This window comes from Sus scrofa, chromosome 3 (genome assembly GCF_054392235.1).
Source record: "Sus scrofa isolate SSC_HxYL_T2T_F1_AM1 chromosome 3, Sscrofa_HxYL_maternal_Yorkshire_Landrace_v2.0, whole genome shotgun sequence".
NCBI lineage: Eukaryota > Metazoa > Chordata > Mammalia > Artiodactyla > Suidae > Sus > Sus scrofa.
The window spans coordinates 106,578,131-106,600,018 of record NC_139385.1 but is presented as its reverse complement, the minus strand read 5'-3'; the positions used below and the strand labels follow the sequence as shown (position 1 = coordinate 106,600,018).

General features: G+C 45.5%; 1 protein-coding gene and 1 long non-coding RNA gene across 6 annotated transcripts in view; one reads left to right on the top strand and one right to left on the bottom strand.

Moving 5' to 3' along the window:
• The window catches only part of PRKCE (protein kinase C epsilon), a 514,046-nt gene that overhangs the window by 453,024 nt on the left and 39,134 nt on the right, over positions 1–21,888 (top strand). The gene's annotated exons all lie outside the window — the stretch shown is intronic.
• Positions 9,172–20,085, bottom strand: LOC146404831 (uncharacterized). The gene is made up of 3 exons (XR_014842030.1): positions 19,883–20,085; positions 17,235–17,293; positions 9,172–14,978 (listed from the first exon to the last, which is right to left on the bottom strand). It is a non-coding gene; the product is annotated as an uncharacterized LOC146404831 (long non-coding RNA).

Below are 21,888 nucleotides of genomic sequence, written 5' to 3'. Positions count from 1 at the left end.
CGATCCCTGGCCTTGCTCAGTGGGTTGAGGATCTGGCGTTGCTGTGAGCTGTGGTGTAGGTTGCAGACACGGCTCGAATCCCTAGTTGCTGTGGCTCTGGCGTAGGCTCCGATTGGACCCCTGGCCTGGGAACCTCCATATACCATGGGAAGTGGCCCTAAAAAAGGCAAAAAGACAAAAAAATAAATAAACAAACGAGGAAATGTTAGTGTCAAGCTCTGGATACTCTTCTTATTTCCACTTAAAATGACATGGCTGGAGTTCCCGTCGTGGCGCAGTGGTAACAAACCTGACTAGTGTCCTTGAGGATGTGCATTTGAATCCCCTGGCCTCACTCAGTAGGTTAAGGATCCTACGTGGCTGTGGCCAGGGGCTGGCAGCTGCAGCTCCAATTGGACTCCTAGCTTGGGAATTTCCATGTGCCGTGGGTACTACCCTAAAAAAACAAAACAAAAAAATGGCATCCTGCCTCCTGAGCTGTCACAAAGAGTATGAATAGACAACATCCAGAAAGACTCTCCTTTTAAAGAACAGTTCAGTCTAATCAGCTGATATTAATAAAATTGAGTCCCTCTTCTTCTTCTGTGAAACCTTATTTGATCAGTACCCTTGACATGGTTCTATGTTCATTCCCCAACTGGAAATCCCTACTTGTGTTCAAAAATGACTGCAAATCTGTGGCTCTACATTTATGTTAGGTCTTCTGGGTGGAAGAAAAACATCATATTCTTTGTACCCCTCGCTCGTTGATCTAATGTTGACATACTACAAACCCTTTAAGAGCTCTCTGATCTTCAGCTGTGTCTAGCAGAGACCTTCATACAGTCCATGTAATGGCAAAGATGGCTGTGTCGCATGTTTATATAGTATCAGATGGTCCCGAACAATTAAAACATTTCTCCACGAGTAACCTCTGCTCATTTGGTAAATGTGTGATTTTGAGAGGAACTTTTTATATACAGTTAAATCTGTTCTGGACAAAGGGATATCTCACTTGGGCTCTCTCACTGGGGCACCAATGAGACACTTTGGTAATCATTCACAATAGTGTCTCGCCTATTTTAGCCACTAATTGCCCAGTATTTTGTGGTAATTTCTCAAATTCTTCACTGCCATGCTTTTGTCAAATATATGTACATAAACTTTAGAAAATGTGAATTTAGTTGGCTTGCATTTCTATCGATCTAAATATTAGTAAAACTGGCTTTGGAAAGAGTATGTGGGGGAATGAACTGATGGTCTGTACCACGGACCATACATTCTGTAGAACTCGGTGATCCAAATTCTGATAGGAAGGAAAAACAGGCACGGTCCCCATTATGAGACTGACAAGGAGGCCTGTTCCATTTCTGATAGACGGTGCTCCTATAGAAAGTTCTTTGAACCAGCCAGTAAGTGAACACAATAATGACTTGGGAGGCATTTTAGGTAACGATGGGTTTAAAATAAAAATTGGAGTTTGTGGAGGTTGGTTTGTCTGGAACAGAGGACTCTTGTGAATTTGGTCTATTGGACATTTATTTACCCTGCGGGGCTTAAAGTAGTGGGGAAGGAGTGTCAGTTTCCCGGATAGGGTTAACTGTATCGTCAGGAGGGAAATAAATTTGTCATTGACTTCATCTAGCCAAATACAACTGGCTGATGGAATTTTCCCACTTTTTAGTGTCTTTGAATAATTCTAAGTTCATACACACACTAATACATATGTACATAAAAAAAAAATTAAGTGCCAAGATACTTATTAGGTCCATAAGTAAGGACCCTCTGAGAAAAACAAATGTCTCAGCCTATGACAGTGAGTCATTCCTAATTCACATGAGAATTGAATAAGCATGAAAATCAAAGTCCATTCCATACCTGATCATTGCCTAACAAAATGGAGTGTGAATCAAAATCATGCTGTACGTGTCTCCATTGTATCTCAGTAAAGTACCTGTTTAAAATGATTAAAAATTATTTGAGGCAAGTTAATCTGTGCAAACAGCGGGGCAGACGTCAGCAGCAGGATTGGGGCTGCCAAGCCAGGGTACTAATAGCCCAGCAGGTTGGTTCTTGTCGAGTGGGTTCAGACAGTGTTATTTTATCTGCTTGGCATCCAGGCTGTGGCACAGGCTACACTAAGTTTCCCGAAGAGATTTCCTTAATGGGTCTGTCTTTAGTAAGTATGTCCAAGTGCAGGCTGTCTTGGTAGCTGACCCCCTTCAGCACACAGAGATCTCTCTGCATCTCCTCTCAGTGCCTCTCTCCATCCTCAGGAAAGCAGCCAGCAGATGTTCATTCAGCGCCCACTACATCCTAGGCCCCGTGTGGGGTCCCATGGGGATGAAGTGGTGAACTTTGTCCCTTTGTCCCCTCCTTGTGCCTAGTGGGGGAGACAGACAAGCAAACAGGCATTCACATCTCCTCTTCACCAACACTATGGCAGACACCTTGCACCTCTTAGCAGGGGCACTGGACCTAATAGATTGAGCCCATGAATGCTGTTTGCAGGAAGTGCTGGGAGGGGAAGAGTGTTACAGGCAGAGGGAACAGTCTCTGCAGAAGCCTGAAAGTGAACACTTACTATTTATATCTTTTATTTGATGTTTATTGAGACTTCAGTCTATATTTTCCACTTTAGCATCAGATCAAAAGCATTTTTCCCTGTGGAAACTCTTTCTGTAGTGTCCTTGGGTACCCCCACGGAAGCTAGCTAGCATCGATCAGAGTTTGACAGATGTGAGGTCCCGCCCCTCTCCCCACTGGGTTCGTTCTCACTGGAAGATGAATGCCATTGCCAGCAGGCCCTGAACCAGAAGGAGGCCACCCCTGAGGACAGGGGCAGGGGCGAGGTGAGGAAAGCTCTGGATGGTGAAGACACACCTCACTCATCTACAGTTGTCTTAGGCTCAGCATTGATAGACTTACCCTAGATGAGCACCTTTGAAACATGGGTGGTGGTGTTGAGCTTTAAAAACTGGCGTCTCTGTGTGCTATTTTAAGCCTCCAGACCCTTAGCCTAGGAGTTGAAGGGCAAAGGATGGAAAAAGAGAGGCTTCAGGGCCAGAGAGCCTGCAGAGTTGGGGCTTCCCAGTAGCTCTGCTGCTGCTGCTGCAGTTTCGATTCTTTATTTAGCTTTCAGGTTTGTTCAGTTCAAACTCGTTGATCCTTGCCCTTTGACAATTCATCATTGATATTTTCTTCCCATACTGCAAAAACCCTGGATTCTTCATCTCCTTTTCCTACAGCGTCCTGTGCAATGATTCCTTCAGGCTCGGATAAGATACTTAATGTTTTCTCTTATTCTGTAGTTGGAGTAGAAACAGCTGTATAGACTTTTTTTTTTTTTTTTTTTTTTTTTTTTAAGAGAAGGGGAGAGAGCCCTAAACCAGCATCTGATCCTAACCTCTCAGCTTCTGGGTCATGTCAACATGCACCGAGTAGCTATTATTTGTCCCAGCCTTCGCTTAGAGCACGGAGACAAATGCATTTGGTATTGCCTGTTCCTCACTGCTCTTCTCCCTATTGGTGTCTGCTCCCAACCTGTGCTGTGCACATAGTAGGTCATCCACAGGCACTTAGGAATGTATGATGGCCAGCAGGGTCTTTCCACTCTCAAAATACCTGTCTCCTGCAATAGTTCCAGGTTTGTAAGCCTTTGACCATGAGTAGCTGTCATCACAGGCAGTCTGCATAAGTGAGGGGTTTTTTGACTGGCCTAGGGCTGCGGGGCAGGGGGCTTAGGGGTCTTAATGGTGGGCATAGCTCTGGCTGACCTGCACAGAGAAGGAATTTGCTGGACAGAGATGGGGTGGATCACAGATACAACAGGCAAGCTGAAAAATCAAGGGGGAAATGGGTGGAGACCAAGAAGGCTGGACACAGCCAAGGCTCTTAGACATGACCATGGCCCACCACAGCCTGGGCAGCTCACAGCCTCTTCACCTGGGTGCCCTTGCCTCAGAAGTCACAGGGGTATCAATATGGCCCTACCTGGATGTCCCATGTCCTTCCACAACTCATAACTGAGGTACCTTCCTCATCCACCCATAACAAAGTCAGCTCCGGTGGGAAATAAAGATAAAATCTAATTATCATTAGTCACCAGTCAGAACCAGAGTCATCTTCAGATTCGTGTCAGACTTCAGTCTCACATCTGGAGATGGCACAATCTCCAGCTCGGTCTCACATGCTCTACCTTTCTAATCCTTATGCGGCATCATGGAGAGTCCCTGTTTTGGTGCATGTCCCCTAATCTTTAAGTCCTTGATCTTTAACCAGTTTTTCAAAGGCCCCTAGGTCCCTGGTAGATCATTAAAAATAAGATTGACAAGGCAATGACATGTTATTGAGAAGTGAAGGCTGAATGACGGCACATGATGTGCACAAGTAAGAACTCACCACACACTACCACTGAGCACGATGGCTTTAGGATTTTCTCCTGGTTCCATCAGATGGCAGAAGCCAAGTCTTAGAATTCTGTCTCACAGAAGCCAGAGCAGTTAGAAGGTGCTCAGTAAATGCTTACCCCGTAATGGACAGGAAACAAGGACATAGACCAGAGTTCATCCCAGCCTAAATGTTCCTTTCAATTCTAAACGTACTATTTATTGTTATGTTAATTGCTTGTCTCTTTCCACTTAAGAGTGTAAGTTCCATGAGGGCAGGGAACTTGCTTCCTCCATGCCAAGAACAGTGCATGTCACACAGTAGTTGTTCAGTAAATATCTGAATGCATGAATACATGGTCTTTTCTATGAAAGGGACACACGCTGACTAGATACCCTTGGGCAGCCTCTTCCCTGGAAGCTCTTGAGCCCTGGGCTGACCATCCCACTGTCCCAAGGGGACACCAGCTAGCCTTGGCTTCCTGCTGGAGGCCACCTATGGGAAGCTGGCTGGGCCCGTCTCTCACCCCAGCTCCAGCCGCCTCACCCATGGGGCCCAGGGCAGAGCTTTTCAGATTGGCAACTGCTTAGCTGGATGTTGTAAGACTCAGAATTGCTGCCATTTGGATTTATGATTTTAATTGTTTTATAGTTTATACTTGTGCCCTGCAGTGATTTTCCATTATGTCAGAACATTTATGTTTCAAAAAAGAGCAGGTATGATTGTGGGTATGTCTGTCTGTCTGTCTATCTATCTGTCTATCTATCTATCTATCTATCTATCTATCTATCTATCTATCTATCTGTATGTATATCTTAACAGCTCATCTCTGGAAATGTTATCCACAGATTAGGAAATTAGCATTTGTTTAACTTCTATTTGAAGCCACTAGTGCATGAAAATAGTGATTTTTTTTTTTAGTCTAATAAGATGACAGATTTAGCATTTGTATATTCTGAAGACTTCAAAAGTCGTTGTTTGCATTTCTATTAGCACACCAGTAGGTAAAAATAAATTGCAAAATTGAGAAGAAACCAATAACACCAATATTATCTAAGTTACTTACACTTCTATTGATTTTATGTAAAACATATGCTTATATATATGTATTATACTACAGATAGACACGCTAGTATATAAAATATGAATATACATGTACAAATTATACTAAAATATTTGTTACATATATTAATCATACTAGATACCTTGTTACATACACACTTTATTGTACGCATATATAATCATACATAACTCCCATCTCTCTATATATATGATATGTATTAATTATATTGTGTATGTATTACATGTATGTACAGTTGGCCCTTGAGCAAGGCAGGGGTTAGGGACACTGACCCTCCATACAGTGGAAAATCTGTGTACAGCTTACACTAAGTCCCCTGTATTTATAATTCTGCATCTACGATTCAGCCAGCCGTGGAGCATTATGTAGTACATAATTATTGAAAAACATCCGTGTATAAGTGGACTTGGACGCTTCAAACCTGTGTTGTTCAAGGGTCAGCTATACTTTCTTATGTGTGTATATTTTTTTGTTACCTATGCCATATTATACATGCCATAAAGTATTTTATTTAATTTTTGCTTTTTTTATAGCTACACCTGTGGCATATGGAAGTTCCCAGGCTAGGGGTCAAATTGAAGCTGTATCTGCCAGCAATGCCAGACCTGAGCTGCATCTATGACCTACACCACAGCTTACTGCAATGCGGGATCTTTAACCCACTGAGAGAGTCCAGGGATCGAACCTGCATCCTCATGGATGCTGGTCGGTTTGTAACCCACTGAGTCACATCGGGAACTCCCCACCATAAAGTACTGAGTATGATTAATATATGGGAGAGAGAGAAGAGAAGAGACTGAGGGTTATACATTGCCTGGGTCCATTCTTACATTGCATGTTACCTACTTTATTTCATGTGTACTGCATTGTGTATATTCAGGTAACACATAATCCCCAATATCTATATATTTATATCTATATATTTAAAATATCTCTACACAAATCATACTCTATACTTTATTACATCTATAATAAAGTAATATATAATTCTATACATGTATCTTATATATGTAATACAGTGTGGAGTATGATTAGTATAGAGGTATGTTTTATTATGAATAATAAAATTGTATTAATCATGCTATATACTTTATTATATGCATACATGTAATAAAGTATATAGCATAATTCATATGACATGCCTGGGCACATCCTATAGCTTGTGTTAACCACCTTTTTTTCATTTAAGTTTCTGTTTTGCTGCAGCACTTGAAAAAAAAAATCACAAATCATTTCTTTATATCAGAATAGAATATTTGGAGGACTTAATTTGCCATTGATCTGAACCTCCAGCAAACTGTACGTTCCTATGTTTAATTTGGTCAGACCACTTGCTTTCTGGCTGAGAAACTATCCCTCTCCCAGACCTTGTCACTGTCTCCCCTCGGCAGGCTCATTCATTGGCCAGCTGGGTTACCCCACACACTGACTTCATTTAAAAAAAAAAAATTAAAATATATACCTTTAGAGATTTGAATGTCTACAGGTGGAAATTGCCACTTGTCCTGGCCCCTCAGGTTAGCTCGAGAACGACAGCTATAAATGCTAAATCTGAGGGTCCGTGCTGCTCTGTGAGTACACCCCTGTGCCCTCAGTACACTCCCTGACCTTGACTGTAATTGAAAAAAGCTTTGCTAGAAAGCCAGGTATCACTTTTTCCAGAGGCAGAGTTAGGCCAACATTTTATATGCACCTCCCTCCATTGAATGTAACCTATTGCTTTTCATCTGTGGCCCAACATCCCGCCCTACTGTGAAGATACCTTCAGCTGGTGATTGCCAGAAAAGTCAGGGAGTGAGCAGTACTCTGAATTTTAGCTGAACGACATGAAGAAAATCCAAATCCTGCTCCAAGAATGGTCCTAAGGTTTTAAAAAAAAAAACAAAGAGTGACTGACTCAGACTTGCGTGCAAGGCTGGGTTGAGGCAGCGCCACTAGGAGGGCCCTGGGAGGGATCTAGGCCCCCTCCAGGCGGCATGTGAATAGTGGGATTGCAGCTGTGCCCCTGGCCCCACCTCCTCACTAACTGTCCAGAATCTTCTGATCAGTCTGTGCAGGTTCCCCAGGGAAGTGATGCATCAAGTCCTATTTTAGCCACTAATTGCCCAATATTTTGTAGTAAGGTAAGTGCCCACCTTAGCTTAATGACATTGAACAGATTTTCATGTCATTCAGAAGGGCTTATAGTTTGGGGAAGAGTGATTTTTAATGGGAAGTGAAGAAATCTCCAGAAGACAGTTGCCCCACAGATGGGGCAGAAGGTAGGTGTGCCAGAGAGGGCAGCCAGGAGACAGGGGGCCTGGGAAGCTGGACTGTTGCTGGGCCGGGCCTCCAGTGCACTCACTCACCCAGAGCAAGAAGGAAAGCTGCTTGATCCTTCTTGATGGAGATCGGAAGCCTCCTGGAGAGCACAGAGTTCCAGTGGGTTTTCTCTGAATCGGGGCTCTTCCTACATGGAGCCTAGGCTGCCTTGTGCAGAGATGTGTCTCCCGTTGTCACTCGCAGAGTCATTGCTTTGTTTTTCCCTCAGAGTGGAATTCTGGAAGTCCCTTCTCTTCTTCCCATTGCTAGGTTTGATGTTTTCGTTACTAAAGCTGTTCCCTGGGCCAACCCTGGCACATGATACCTCTGTTGATCTGGAAAGCTGTTTTTTGAAATAGACGATTTTATTTTATTTATTTATTGTTATTTTTTTAAATAGTTATTTCCCCAATACAATTTTTTTTCTACTATACAGCATGGTGACCCAGTTGCACATACATGTACACATTCTATGTTTGCACATTATCATGCTCCATCAAAAGTGACTAGACATAGTTCCCAGTGCTACACAGCAGGATCTCATTGCTAATCCATTCCAAAGGCAATAGTTTGTATCTATTAACCCCAAGCTCCCAATCCACCCCACTCCCTCCCCATCCCTGTTGGCAACCACAAGTCTATTCTGCAAGTCCATGATTTCCTTTTCTGTGAAGGTTCATTTATGCCCTATATTAGATTCCAGATATAAGTGATATCATATAGTATTTGTCTTTCTCTTTCTGACCTACTTCGCTCAGGATGAGAGCCTCTAGTTCCATCCACGTTGCTGTAAATGGCATTATTTTGTTCTTTGTATGGCTGAGTAGTATTCCATTGTGTACATATACCACATCTTCCTAATCCAGTCATCTGTCAATGGACATTTGGGTTGACTCCATGTCTTGGCTATTGTGAATAGAGCTGCAGTGAACATGCGGGTGCATGGGTCTTTTTCAAGGCAAGTTTTGCCTGGATATATGCCCAAAAGTGGGATTGCTGGGTCATATGGTAGTTTCATGTATAGATTTCTAAGGTATCTCCAAACTGTTCTCCAAAGTGGCTGTACCAGCTTACATTCCCAGCAACAGTGCAGGAGGGTTCCCTTTTCTCCACACCCCTCCAGCATTTGTTATTTGTGGATTTATTAATGATGGCCATTCTGACTGGTATGAGGTGGTATCTCATGGTAGTTTTGATCTGCATTTCTCTAATAATCAGTGATGTTGAGTGTTTTTTCATGTGCTTGTTGGCTATCTGTATATCTTCCTTGGAGAAATGTCTGTTCAGGTCTTTGGCCCATTTTTCAATTGGCTTGTTGGCTTTTTTGCTGTTGAGTTGTATAAGTTGCTTGTATATTCTAGAGATTAAGCCCTTGTCCGCTGCATCATTTGAAACTATTTTCTCCCATTCTGTAAGGTGTCTTTTTGTTTTCTTTTTGGTTTCCTTTGCTGTGCAAAAGCTTGTCAGTTTGATTAGGTCCCACTGGTTTATTTCTGTTGCTTTAGGAGACTGACCTGAGAAAATATTCATAAGGTTGATGTCAGAGAATGTTTGGCCTATGTTCTCTTCCAGGAATTTGATGGTGTCTTGTCTTATATTCAAGTCTTAAAGCCATTTTGAGTTTATTTATGTGCATGATGTGAGGGTGTGTTCTGGTTTCATCGATTTGCATGCAGCTGTCCAGGTTTCCCACCAATGCTTGCTGAAAAGACTGTCTTTTGAAATAGACAATTTTATAATCAGAATCACGAAGCATAAAGAGGAAGATAGCAGTAAACATAAAGGCAAATGATTCTATCTCCCTGGGCCTCAGGTGGATAAAAAGATCTCTGAGCTGCTATGTCGCCGAACTTGAGTCCCATCGGCAGCATGGCAGCGACTGGCCGGACCATTTAAAGGTTGCGATACTCTCTCCTCCTGGGGCTTCCTGCACACCCAGGCTCTTGCATTTCTTCTCTGGTTGTTCCATTGCACGTCTTGCCCATTAAAATGTGGGCCTGCTCACAGACCCATGGTAGCCTTCTTCTGTCCTCATATCATACCATCTTCTTGGGACATCCCACCCATACCCATTATCCATCTGGCCCAAACCTTCCTATATCACCCCCTGGTCAGCGTGTCCAGTTAGCTGTATCCACGGCACCTCAGACTCAGCCTGTGCAAGTTGAACGACTGGCGGGCCCCTGCCCCCACCTCCATACCCTTGGCCACGTTGTAAATGCACGTCAGGTGCAGCATTGAAGGTTGTCTTTAGTACTAATGATCTTTGTTTCATGAACTCCACTGGAGTGTGTCCTCCCTGAGGAAAGAAAGGAATCTCTCTGGACCTGCCTCATCCTCGTGGACCTGTGCATTCCCCTCAACCCGCAACCCTGAAAGAACAACATGTGGTGTGAACACACCCTCTGCGCTTCCCCAGCGGCATGCACGCACCCTCGCATCACTGATCAGCTGAAAAGCGCCGCTTGGTCTCCAAGCAAATACCTTCCGTGGCCAAATTAAACAAATACACATAGAAGGCTTCTTTTCTTAAGAAAAATAAAATCTGTTTTCCGTCCCTTCAGAGGTCAGTCCGTTTTCAGCTCCCTGGCCTTGCCTGAAGCCTCTGATATCTTCTGAATAACTTGGGTGACCCCCCACTTTGCAGGAAGACGTGCTTTCTCTACATCCCCCTCAACTCGTAGGAGTTATATTTGTGTTTCATCTGCCCTTTATCTGGGCCGGGGTGACCTTCAAGACGCCGACCACTCTCCTAGCACGTGGCTCCTTGTATGGCTGGACACGGAAGCCCTGCGCTTACTAGTTCTGGCAGCTGCTCACGCTGACAAAGGAGCTTGAGGAGCGGTTTTTCTGGCCTGCGGGGTCCAGGAATGCTGGGCCCTGCGTAAGGTTCCATGGTCCACTTACGCCAGGCTCCAGGCCCACCCCACGGAAAGGTTACTCTTGGTCCTTTAGCTGGAGTGGCCCTTTCTGTGCTGACAGAATGCTGGCTGGATTTCGAACTGCAAGTCGCTGGGCCCAAAAAAGGCAAGATCAGCCGCCCTTGCCTTCTAAGGACAGTCGCAGTGTCCTGTTTGTCCCTCCGGTATAGAACTTACACTTACCATCCCACGTAGTCTGGACATGGGTCCACCTCTCTCTCCAGACCCATCCTTGAGGACAGGGACTGTGTCCTCTCTTGCATCCTCAAGGCCAAGCACGAAGGCAGACCCCAAGTGGCAAGTCAGTAAATATCATGGAACATTATGCCGCAGGGCCAAGTAGGGTGTATTAGGAGTTGCAATGATGCCATTAATTAGACTGTCATTAGAAGGGGCTTAATACAGGTGCCGCCTATTTTCCCATCCAGACCCTGAGCAGACCTTGGGTGCCAGGCACTTTGCAGAGCTCTGGGGACCAGGCTTGTGTGTGAACACAAAGAGGTTAGTTCTCATGGAGTTCGTGGTAGGGAAACTGTAAACTCAAGGACATATACAAGCCAAATAACTGCAAATCGTGATCATTGCTGCGAAGGAAATAACTGACGAGACTGGGATTAAAGGAGGGGTTGGAGGTGTTGCTCCTTCCTTTACCGTGGGATGGTGGGGTGCTTTAGACAGGGTGGCCGAGAAAGAGACATCTTTGAGGAAAGGGGATGGAGGCAGTGGATTGGAATGGGACAAGGAGTCTGTTCTCCGGAGAGAGGGAGCAGCAATGTGGCAAAGGTCTCAAGGCAGGAACGTGCCCAGGGATCTTGAGGAACCGTCAGACACCCCTGCGGCTGGACAGAGGGGAAGGTGGCACTAACTGAGAGGGTGGAGGGTCAGCCTGGGGCCAGAGTAAGGTGCTTGGATGCTGTTCTGACTGCCTTGGGGGTTGCTGGTTGGCAGAGGGTTCTTCCTGAGTATAACCAGAGAAGGGATTAGGAGATGCAAGAGAACATTAGATTGCCGCTGCCTCTGATGGTTCTGGCCCTCAGGGTCCTTAATAATAACATGTTTTAGTAGTTCTTATGTTATCTGAGAATAAGGTCATTTGGCTGCCAAGGGCCATGACCCACAGATTCACTTCTCTACTCTTTCATCCATTTGACCAACAGGTATTGCAAAGCTAGGCTGCATCAGGTGCTGGGGGAGTGGGCCAGTATGAAAGACACATACCCCAGGGGGACCTGTGATGAGACATCGAGGCAGGAGACAGTCCCACACATCTGGGAACCACCCACCCACCCCAGGTCTGGATTTTGAGGGGATGTGATAAGGGAGGAGATGACAAGGCGAGGCTGGTGATGAGAGAGTCCACAAAGGGTCTCTTGTGCCATGGAAGGAAGCAAGTTCATGGGGCGCCACTGAAAAACGCAAGGAGGAGGAGAACATCATCTGATTTATATATTGTGTAACACATCTCCTGGCAGAAGTTTGCCCCAGCATGTAAAAGGGAAGCATTTGGTGTGCAACAGCCAGGATTGCAAGTTCAAGCTTCATGGGCTTCAGCTGCCTTGGCCTCCCAGGATCTGAGATGAGAAGGGTCCTTGGGGATTAATTCCTCCAGCCACAGTATCTCGTATTTGAGGACAAGTAAAGATGAGAGACACAGTTGTCTTGAGGTCACCATTGTCCTTGGTTCTGGGCTGTGCAGTGAACCCCACAGAGCCATTTCAGAGAGCCAGTTGACTGATGGACTGGAGAGGAATAGGGGGACTGGGTGTAAGTGTCATGATGGTCAGGGCAGCTCATCCCACTTCCTGGGGACACAGGTCAAGACCTGTTTCCCATCAGTGGAGGTCAGGGTATTCTCCATGAGTATTCAGAATAAGAATTTGCTTTCATTACCTCGGATTAAAAAAAAAAAAGTAATTGGAGAATCATGCCCTCAGATACATTATTCTGCAGTGATTCCAAGTCCAAGAGCCAGGTACAGCCCCAGGCTATTTATTTTGGCTGTGAACAGGCATGCTGTTTTACACCTCAGGTTTCCAGCTGTCTGGGGTAGTAGCTGGGAGCCTGCTCTCTTCAGACAAGGGGTCATCTCTTTGGTCAAAACAGTAGTGTCTAGCTTATCAGTTACATCTTATAACTATGTTGCTATCAGTGGAAAAGCAACTACCACTCCAAGAGCAACAACTATGTTTGCGATCCTACCAAAGGACAAGCGTGTGGATACAGTGCTTTTTTTTTCCTTCCCCAAGCAACATAGCAAAGTGATTACAAACATGGGAGTTGATGTCAGGTAGCACCCACTTTGTCACTCACCACCAATGTGTTCTGGGCCAGGTCAGTCACCCCTGGGAACCCTCTTCTTCCACTTTAAAATGGGGAGAATAATTGTCTTACCAGATCCTAGGCTCTTTGTGAGATTAGATGAGATATGGCATATAAAAGATTTAACCCTAAGCCTGGTATACAAAAAAAAAAAAAAAAAAAAAAAGGCATTTGGAAAAAAAAAAAATGGTCGTTATGAGTTTGTTCCTAAATGATTAGACGTTTCCTATGAAAAGACTTGGAGAAGTCTTTCTCTGCACACCAGCCCAGAGTGAAATATTCTCATGGATGGTCAGGTATCGACACTGCATTGGAGCATTGTCTTGGCTCTGAAAGCAGAGTGTGCTTTTCTCTTTGCTGGAGAGGCAGGAGGTGCAGTCTCCTAGGCTTCTTGCTTGCCGTCCTATCTGGCGTAGGGTCATGTTTGAGCGACATGGCCCTCCTGGGAGTAACAGGAGGTGCTGCCGCAGAGAAAGCTGGGATGAAGGATAACAGCAAATCACCAGCTTTTGCCGAAATCTTGAGGGGGCAGAGGGTCTTGCTCTTGAACGCATGGTTAAATGGATGAAGGCGTTTGGCCACATCTGCCAGAGGAGCCTGGGTTCCCATCTTGATTAACCACAGTCATTGTCGAGTCTCCTCTCTCCGTCCAAAAACAAGCCGAGTTTCTTCATAAGCTCCCCCTGCGGGCCTGCTCTCTGCTGATCCAAATAGTTGGCATCCTGAGAAGTAATCTCTCTCTAACCTCTTATCTTCAAGTAAGTGGAAGAATCTGCTGTCATTTCTGTGGCACTCAGGCCTGAGCTGTGTGCAATTAGTGTTGCGGTGGGGTGGGGTGAACATACCAGGAAGTGAGGGCATTTGGAAAAAAAAAAAAAATGGAGCCAGCATGAAGAGGAAGAAGCATATGGGTCCCTTCCTTTAGGGTGCATATGGGTCCCTTCCTTTAGGGTGAGTTTTCACGTCAAGCAAAAAAGAAAAAGAAAAATATTTCCATCTTTTCTTGTGTGCAAAGGGTTTCATGGGTACCAGCGCTTTGCCAAGTCCTCCATGGTTTACAGAAGAAAGAGTTTTCCATCCCCTATTTCTGGGGCATCTCCCGTCAAATTGGGAAACCATAATCTTACAAGTGGAAGAGGGTGAATTTAGGGCTGAGAGGGCTGAGGTGCTCTGTGGGGGAAACAGGACTCTACCAGACGTTGAAGTGTGGGTGCCAGCTCCCCTCACTAACGATAGGCGTTGCTGTCCCCAGAGTTGTTTGTCTAGAAACTGGGGATGGTGCTACTCCCCTCCGCCACCCAGGGCTGTTGTGGTGAGTAAGAGAGATGAGGTGTGTGATATGGCCATGAGGTGTGTAAGCCGAGGAGCGTAGGACAGGTTAGAGCCACCATCCACAGCACTCCCTCGGGCCCCAAGCCCAGCGTGGTGAGCCCAGGTCCTGTGCAGTCTGCCGAGGATCTGGAAGCAGTCCTGTCTGTCCTGATTAGAGATACCTATGCAGCCCCACCGCCTGCTCCCTGCCTCCCGCCCTTTGTTTTCTCCCCTGGGGCTCCTGGTGTTCCCATCAGGCATCATTCCCCAGGCCCAGGGGAAAAGCGCTGTGATTTTTCTCACCGGGCTAAACAGAAAGTTTCAGCCTCCGACTCTGTCTCTTTCATGTAAGTATCAGCCATCCCTTTCTCTCACATGTCACAGTGGCTGCGTGCTTCCATTTTTTTATCCCACAGGGTCTCTCTCAGCCGCTTATACACAAGAGGAGGTAATAAATGTTCTTCAGAACTTAAAAAGTGCCTGTTGTGGCTCAGCAGTAATGAACCCGACTAGTATCCCTGAGGATGCAGGTTTGATCCCTGGCCTCTCTCAGTGGGTTAAGGATCCAGCATTGCCGTGAGCTGTGGTGTCTGTCACAGAGATGGCTCGGATCCAGCGTGGCTACAGCTCTGATTTGACCCCTAGCCTGGGAACTTCTGTATGCCATGGGTATGGTCCTAAAAAACAAACACAAAATTAGTTTTTAGGGATCTAGTGGCTTGCCTTCATAGGGCATGTGTATTTTCAGAAATGACAGAGCTCCCTGCAGAGGACAGAATTTTTATCGTTCCCATGGATCAGACTCTATGCTAGAGCTTTCACATCAGGGACATCATTTAATCATGGCAGTTTATCCCCATTTTAGAGATAAGAAAACTGAGTCCTGAATATATTTGGGACCAGCCCAAACCAACATCATCCAGCTAGAAAGAAGTAGCAGAGTTTGTGTTCACTACTGCCTCATTGCCTACCAGGAAGAGGCAAGTTGGGAAACCCATCCAGCATCTCAGATCACAACAGAGGTGCCTACAGCTTCTTAGAAGCCTTTAGATGCATAGACAGCTTTGGGGGGCCAGGGTGTACAATTCTTAGAAGCCAAAATATGTGTTTCAAATTGTTGGGAACATATTTCTAGAGTTATCAACAGCTGATTCCTTGTCATGTTAAAAGTACACTTTTGTTAAAAGTAAACATATAAACTTGAACTAACACTGATCTCACCCCATCTCCCACAGACACCCCTGCTCCTGAGACCTTCTTTACACCTCACTTCTCTCTCCGCATGAGACCATTTCTTCTCCAGCTCAGGGGATCTTTGCTTTTACCCCCAGATTCCTTCTGCCTTTCCCACCCCAGTAAAGTAGTACAGTTGGTCATATAGCAGGAAACCTTTTTTTTTTTTTTTTCCTTTCTAAGACTAACCGCTGGGTCTTTCCCCTGTCCCCTAATTCTAGGTTTTATAGAATTTAAAAAAAAAAAAAAGGGATGTTTAAGGAATTTCCTTTCTTGGCAGCTTTTGAGTTTCTGGAGGAAATCTGTGCTTCTTTCCTAAGGGATCCTTGGTCAAACCTTCCTGCCTCTAAGTCCGTCCTTCCCTGTCATCCCCTGTGCCCTCTCGGCCTCCGTATTCCCCTTCTCACCACGAAGCCTTCCTTTCTCAGCCCGGAGGAATTTGGGTCCTATCACCAGATGGAGATTTCCAGCTCATGGGTCTTACATCTGCCATAAGGCGGTCACAGGCAGGCATGTGAGGTCAGCTCATTGCTGCTTCCTACCAGCCCCTGAGACCTTGGGCAAGTGACTTGCCTTTTCTGAGCCTCCACTTCTTCATACATTTCAAAGGGTGGTTGATGATCCCAGAAGTCAGCAGGGTAGGTGCGGTCAGGGTTCTTGTCTCTCAGGATGAAATGGCAGAGGACGCCCCAGGCAGATGCACCCTTTCCTGATAGCCAGAGCCTGGCTCCCAAATCCCTGTTGGGCTTAGCAATCTGGGTCAGACCATCTGGCGCTTTGATCACGGTTTAAGACTTAGATTAGAGAAGTAGTTGTCCACCAGAGGCCGTGCATGGAGATGTTTGGCAATGTCTAGAGCCATTTTGGGTTGTCAAAACTTGTTGGGGGGGGATGATAATAGCATCTGATGTGTGGACACTAAACATCCTGCAGTGCACAGGACAGCCCCCCTCAACAAAGAACTATCCAGCTCCAAATGCCAGTTAAGCTCCTATGTGCCAGGGGCACAAAACCCTGGACCGGAGAAACGGTGCATGACCTGCTTCTTAACCCTCTTCCCTCCAGCCTGCACAGAGCCCTTTTGGACCTCTGGCAGCTGGAGGAGGAAAGGGACTTCCATGGAAGTTCTCACCAGTCCTCAGTCTAGTGGAGAAATACAGTATGGCAGCCTTTGATCCAGGTGCCCAGCCACAAGGGCTACAGTAAAAGTATTCTGCCTGAGGAAGAAATGCTAGGAGAGGGGACCCCCTAAAATCAGGGACTACCAAAGGAACTATCACCAGTATTCTGTAGCATTGTTCTTAATGCTCTCTCATCAACACAATGAGAAGCAATAAGTTAGATAGAAATATAATCACTGAAAAGGAGGAGGCAAAAATGATCACTAATTACAGATGATTTGGAAAAGCCAGGAGAATCAACTGGAAAATTCCTTAACAAAAATAAAAGTCATTAAGTATAGTGGCAGGGCACATAATAGTTAGCAGAAATCAATAGCTACTAGGTGTATATGCAACCTGATAGATAAAAATGGAAGAAAAGACCCTATTTACAGTAGGAATTTGAGATATAACTTGGAATATTTAAACGTGGATTCAGTTGCAATGGATATACAAACCCAATACAACAGTGCTTCAGATAAAATACAGGTTTCGTTCTTTTTCATATAACTGTTATCTGGAGGTGGGTAGATAACTCACCTGGATCTTGGTCCTTGTCTTTATGGTCAAGATGGCTGCCATGGCTCCAGGCATCACATCTTCATTCCAGCAATAGGATGGAAGAAGGAAGGAAAAAGAAGAGTAAGGCTCTTTTTAAGGAGATTTCTACTCATCTAATTGGCTAGAAATTTCTACATTAACCACATCCAGCTCTAAAGAAGCCTTTGAACTCTAGTTTAGAGCAGCATCACTATGCGCGTGGCTTAAACAAAAATCAGCATTCTCTCACTAAGGAAGAAAGTGAGAATGAGTACTGGGAAAACCATCAGGCTGCCATGAAATATAACGGAAATTATACAAGATCTCTCAGAGAGAATTTTAAAATGCTTCTAGAGGACACAGACAAGACTTGAACAAATGGAAAGACAAACAATATTATTGAATAGGAAGACTCAACATCCTAGAAAGATCAATTCTCCCTGAGTTAATTTATAACTTTAAACATTTTCTCAAGAAAAAACATCACTAAGCATTTAAAAAAAAAAACTAGACAGATAATTCTAAAGTTCATATGGAAAAATAAACAAGTGTAGCCAATAAATTTTGAAAAAGAAGAAAAAGGGGGAGTTCCCATTGTGGCTCAGGGAGTTAAGGACCTGACGTTGTCCCTGTGAGGACGCAGGTTCGATCCTGGCCTGGTTCAGTGGATTAAGGATACGGCATTGCCACAGCAACATTGGATCCAGTGTTGTCATGGCTGTGGCTTAGGCTGGCAGCTACAACTCTGATTCAACCCCTGGCCTGGGAACTTCCATATGTAGCAGGTGTGGCCATAAAAAGAAAAGGGGAAAAAAAGAAGAAGGAGACCAGCCTTCCAGCTATTAAAACATGTTATAAACCTACAATAATTTTATAAGTATGGTAGATATGTGTGTTACAGAATGAAGAGTACAGAAATAAATCTAAATATATATGGATATTTAAGGCCAATATTTGATAAAGGTGGAATTTCAACTAAAGAGGAAAAGATAAACTATTCGACATATGAGATTGGGGCAATTTACTAGATGTCTGGAAACAAAGTTGGGTCTGTATAATTCACACCTTTTATCAGGATGAATTCCAATTACATCAGAGACTTATGATTATAAAAGCATAAATGTATTAGGGAGAAACTTTGGGAGAATTATAACTTTGGAATGGGTAAAATAAAGCCTTTCAAATTAAAACACCATGTCCAAACACCATAAAGCTAAAAATCAATTCAGTTACATTAAAAAATAATATTGGCCTGGCAAAAACCAACGTAAGCAATGTCAAAAGTCAAAGAGTAAACTCGAACAAGTATTTGTAATTCTTAGCCCACGCAAAGATTGTTTCCTAACACAGAAAGAACTCGTAAAAATCAATAAAACACAAACACCCACAAGAGGAAAATGGGCAGAAGACAATTTGCAGAAAAAATATAGAACACTTTTAAGTGTATGAAAAATGCTGAAACTTAGGCATATACTGAGAGACTGTATTTGCCTATCAAACTACTAGAAACTTGAGAACATACCATGGTGACAAGTAGGAGCTGTCATATGCTACTTACAGAGGTAAAAATTGTGCAACCTCTCAAGAGGGCAGTTTGATAACATTTATCAAAAATCCACATTTTTTGTTCTGATTTAGAAAGTTTTAGGAGATGCATACAAGGTGTCTTATGTACAAGCATATATAGCAGTAATATTTATAATAGCACAATATTGGAAGCATCTTAAATGACCGCCCCCCCAGTATGGTAGAGTACTATGCAACCATAAAAAAGAATTGGGAGACTCTTTATGTGCCAAGACAGAAAGATCTCCAGTATACCCAATATATAGATAGAAAAGATAAGGCATGAATGAGTGCATGTAATAATCTCCCATTCAGTTAAAAGCGGAGAAATGAATTTATATTCACATTATCTTATGTATGAAGTATGGCCAGGAGGATACACAAGGAATGAATAAAAAGCAGTTGTGTCTGGAGAAGAGCTGCAGGAAGGAGAATGTGTATGACGTACCCTTTTACACTTTCAGTTTTATGAGCTGAAACATGAATATGTTACCTACTGAAAAATGTTGAATGAAATTACAAATAAGTTGACTCATATTGAGAGAAAGGATTGTTGCTGTATTTTTTCCCTATTATTTAAGAAATAACCCAACTCCTTAAAGAAGGTCCCAGTCCTCACAGGTGCCCTGGCCTTGTATTTGGGGACTGAGACGCGAGGGATTAATGTCTAGGCAAGAGCCCCTCTTTGCAAGGGTGTCAGAATACAAGCTTAGGGAGTAGCAGCCACATGCCCCACGTGCGGGGCCATGACCTGTCTGTCAGGGGAACTTTCAAAAAGAAAAGCCCAGTCGTCCCGCCCTGCAAGCGAGGCCTCAGAGCAGGCAAGGCTGGGAGTGGACTGTCCCAGACCCCTCTTCCCAGGGAGGCTTGGGGACCCCTGGGGAGGAGGCAGAACTCAAAGCCAACAGGTGGAGGTATCCTGGGACAGGAATAGGAAGAAGAAAGGCGGGGAAGAGAAGGGAGGGAACCTGCAAGCAGAGCACAGCCCTCAGCCGCTGCTGCACGGGAGCAGCCTTTCAGGGAGACCACCTTCTTTCCGCCGCCTCACCCCCTCCCCACCCCAGGGAAGGCTGTTCTCTCACCCTTTCTCTCTCGACCCGGGCAAGCCTGGCTCCGGGCTTCCCTGAGCGTTCCGTCCACCAAAACCCCGTTAGCAAGTCACTGAACACCGGGACAGGATGCGTTTGGTTCCAAAGATATTAGTGTTTTTCTTCTCAATGAGACTGAAGGCCCCCCCCCACACACACAACACACACACCCTGCTGAGAAATAAAGTCTCAGTAATGGCCTTTCTGCACATGCATCTTTCCAGCTGCCCTTATCTTTCCCGTTACAAAGGAAAGGAATGTGTCGTTAACTCCTCCTTGGGACTTGGTTTCCATGCGGAGTTGGAGTTCAGAGAGTCTGAGGGAGATTTCATGCATCAGCGACAGGACAGGGGACTGAGATGCTTTGGTCTGGGGCCTCTTTCCCCACAGCAGAGGGGTAGCTGATGGCCACCCTGGGCCCTCAGCAGGAGCGGCCTCTCTCCCCAGGGAGCAGGGCAGGTGCAGTGGAGAAGATCGAGAGGTGAGGAGAAATCAGACATTCCCCCTTCTCTCTCTCTCTCTCTCTTTTTTTTTTTTTTTTTTTTTTGGTCTTTTTAGGGCCGCACCTGCGGCATATGGAGGTTCTTGGGTTAGGGGTCAAATCAGAGCTACAGCTGCTGACCTACACCACAGCCACAGCCATGCATGATCCAAGCCGCACTGCAACCTACACCACAGCTCACGGCAGCACAGGATCCTTAACCCACTGAACGAGGCCAGGGATCGAACCCAAAACCTCATGGTTCCTACTCGGATTCGTTAACCACTGAGCCACCACAGGAACTCCATGCCCCCTTCTCTTGCCCTGAGCAGGAGCCCCAAGCAGAAGGAAAGTCTGGGTCTGGTGAGCAGGACACACTGCGCTGCAAGTTTTAGGACGAGGACAAGGTTCAGGCTGGCTCAGAATCTTCTGGATCTCCCAATCTATTCCATTCATACCAGTGAGAAGGAGTCCTTCCTATGACATAACGAGGGCTTTACAAGAGAGTGCTTTGAATAATGGCGCATGGGGTCCTTGATAAAGCTGGGCTTGGTGGCTGGCCCTGAAAGTCGTCCCCCACCAAGGAGGCAAGAGGCGAGGAGTGTAATACACAGAGGCAGGATGCCTGCTCTCGGAGCAGAGGACCTGTGTTCAGGTCTCTGTCCCCCAACACCCTGTCACCTTACAGAAATCCCTTACCGTCTTCCAGCTCCCTGTGCTTGTTTCTGCAGTGTCCTTCCCAACTCTCAGGCCTATTCAGAACAGGCTTTCCACATGTTGTCCTCACTATTAGCATGAGTGTTGCCATGACAGTCATGGTGTATAGGTGTGGGTCGAAAGGCAGCTGTGGCCAAGTGCGAGGGACCTAACTCAGCAAGGTCATGGGGCAGCTTCTCAACCATGCAAACATTGGTGGGGCATCCAGCTCCCTCTCAGTGTCCTCATGAAGGAAGGGGGTGTAAGGGCGTGAAAGACTGGCTACCTTCACATACCTCATCACACTAACCCTTCACACCAGCAGGTACTAACCTGACAGATGAGGTTCCAGACCAGCTAGGTGCCAGCACCAGGACCACAGCCCAATTGTGATTATACCCCAGGCTGCCTGTGCCCAAGTCGTGTTCACCTTGCTGGTCCCCTACCCCAGCCAGAGCCAAGCCTTAGCCACATGCAGTGACCAGGGTGGGGACTGGGGAGCCCGGGTCGCAGGGGCTCAGCAGGTTGGGCGCCCTCCTCTTTCTGCAGTTCCCAAGCGTTTGCTGAGAGAAGCACATTTCATATGCTTTCCCTTCTCTCAAGAAGTCCCAGCTGGACACGGAAATGGGGCCTCGGGTGCAAGACAGGCCAGCCCCAGAGCGCTTCCTGCCCCACCTCTGCGCTCAGGCCTGGATTCCTGATGGTGGCTGGAGTTCACGTCCTGACGCCAGCAGGCTTGTGAGAAAGGCCCCTCTTGCTCTGTGTGCTGGGGAATCGGCCTTCTTCACCAGACCTCCCACCCCAGAGTGGCTGCTGAGAGAGA